The following is a 2,768-nucleotide window of genomic DNA, read 5'->3' on the forward strand; positions in this document are numbered from 1 at the left end:
CTCTGTATGAGGGTCTGGCCAGAGATGAACGACCATGGCTGGCTTATGACGATCCAGACAGCATGCTCCCTCTGACCTTCAATCCATTTGATGAAGCTCTCGACAGGGACAATGAGGTGATGATGGCAATTGTGACTCCCAGAGCCATACCAGTGAATTTCTTCGGTAGCACGAAAACCTCTCCCCAAACCTATGAATTTTATAATCCATCGGCATTAGCTCGCCAGCTAGCTTTCGGCCAATTGCCGATTGCACTTCCTTATGCCGATGTAATAAAGCCCAGAGAACCCATCGCCAACCTCCTTGAGTGGACTCGAGTAGCCCAGCTACCACCAAATGCCGATACAGATGTAGATCTATCAGAATGGGTTCCAGCCGCCTTTATTACTCAGGCATACAAGCTATGGTGGGCAGAATGGAAAGAGAATCTATTCTGCAGATCGGCCCTCTCATACCGCGGCATGATCGACCCCGAATACGAAGTCCCTGATGACACTGTAAGTATTCTAAACCGATGTCTCATTTTCCAATACCACTCCCATCGGTAACTTACCCCTGTATTCCTTTTGCAGATTGACAACACCCCCCCATCGGTTAGCAGGAGTGGCAAGCCGATCGACTTATTCCCATCAGGCCCGATCTCCTCAATCGGCCATAATGCTCCCACTCTGGCTTCCATCGTGCACCGGGGTGCGCGCCTCAAGAAAGTTACCACCAGGAAAACTCAGACATCACCAACGGTAACTGCCTCCACTCTGGCGCAAGCTTTCAAGGCAATCTGTTAAAACCTTTTTCATTTATGCTGACTATCTTTGTATCGGCTATCTGTGCTCATAAACTCCTTTTGTTGTTGCAGCAAACTGGTGCATCGGCAAAAGCCAAACGCCAAGGTGCCGATGCCCCCCAGTCTAGCCAGCCAAAGAGGAAGGTCATCCAAGGTGCTAAGGCTGGAAGAAAGCGCCAGAAAGTGGCAACTCCTCCTCCTCCTCCGGTGTCTCCAATCCCGGTGGAATCTTCCCCTTCTTCTCCAGAAGTCCAGACACAGCATGCAACATCTCCCCAACCAATACAGGAAGCACCACAGATGGAAGAACCCCAGCAGGAAGAACCTCAAACGGAAGGTACATCAGCTGTCGTAGGTGAACAAACAACTGGCCCGGCAGGTCCAGTTATATCATCGGCGGTTTCCCCGATTCAAGCAACTGTTGTTTCTCCTCCGGGTAACATATCTCAACAATATTTCCGCCGATAAACTCATTCTCATTTAGTCTCATAATCCTCCCTGTCTTCTTTCAGGCGATATCGTTCCATCGGCAACATTTGCCGATCAACCTGTAGCTCCATCGGCACCTTTGAGTCAAAGGCAAGAAATCGCCTTGAAGCAAGTAAGTCATCCGATTTCCCACCAGTATCGTCTGCCGAAGTTCTGACCATGAAGCTAACTTATTTCATCTTCATTTTCAGGAACAAGATTCTCCCAACAGTTTATTCTCCTTCACCGTTGATATCTTCGAAGAAGAAGGCGAGGAAGCAAGCTCCTCTCGGGCAGTTGGAACTGTATCGGCAGAAACCAGAGCTAAGCTGGAAGAGTTATCGGCCATACTTCATCAAGACACAACTCAACTGGTCAACAATTCTGACCCAACCAAAGCCCTGTTCAAGACCCTTAGAGGCCAAATTCCCGCCGATGCTGAAGAAACACTCTTCCATGCTGCACACCTAGAAAGCCGTCAGCTACAGTACTAGAGAGCCACTCGACGCCTTGCCGACAGAGCCGCTCAAATCCAGCTTTCTGAGGAGATGATGAAAGAAAAACTCTTAGCCGATGAGAAACATAAGAACATCAGCACCTTAAAGTCCTCAGGTGATGTACTGAAGCAGAAAGTGTCTGATCTATCGGCAAAAAGAGAAGCTCTACTGGCCGAACTCAAGCAAGTAGAGGACGCTCTGTCCCAAGCCCAGCAAGAAGAGAGTCAACTGCCGGAGACCATCAAGCACCTTGAACAAGAACGAAACGTCCATGGTCGCAAAGCGCTGCAGCTGAAGCCGATAGAAGGTTCTGCCGATGATGATGTCAAAGAGATAGAGACAGCCAATCAGATTCGGCTGCGCGCCATATCAGCAATCCAAGCGCTGCTGAACATCTGAAGCTTTCATCGGCAACACCCCTTTGTTTTTCCACTTTCAGCTTTTAGTCTAGCCGATGAGACTGTTATCGGCATCTTTTGAAACATTAAGTCTGCCCCCAAACATTTAAATCCAGCCGATAGGAGTGTTATCGGCACTTAAACTTTTTATGCGTCGACCCATATGCTGGGGTAGTACTTCTTTAAATATTTGCCATTTAATGCTCTGGGAAATTCAACTCCTTCGAGAGTTTCTAGAATATAGGCATTACCAGGAGCTGAGTGTCTTATCCGATAAGGACCTTCCCAATTAGGAGACCACTTCCCAAACTTCGAACTTTTAGTCCCGACTGGCAAAATCAACTTCCATACCAAATCCCCATCGGCAAACTCCTTAGCCTTTACTTTTTTATCATACCATCTAGCAACTCTCTTCTTATTTTCTTCTATACTCATTAAAGCCCTTAACCGATGCCCTGCTAAATCATCTAACTCATCGGTCATCAAAGTGGCATAATCATCGGCAGCCAATTGATCCTGAAAAGATAATCGCCTAGATCCAGCCTTAATCTCCCAAGGCAACACTGCATCATGTCCATACACCAATTGATAAGGTGACACCTTGGTTGATCCATGACAAGC

This window comes from Sorghum bicolor, chromosome 5, assembly GCF_000003195.3.
Source record: "Sorghum bicolor cultivar BTx623 chromosome 5, Sorghum_bicolor_NCBIv3, whole genome shotgun sequence".
Lineage (NCBI taxonomy): Eukaryota > Viridiplantae > Streptophyta > Magnoliopsida > Poales > Poaceae > Sorghum > Sorghum bicolor.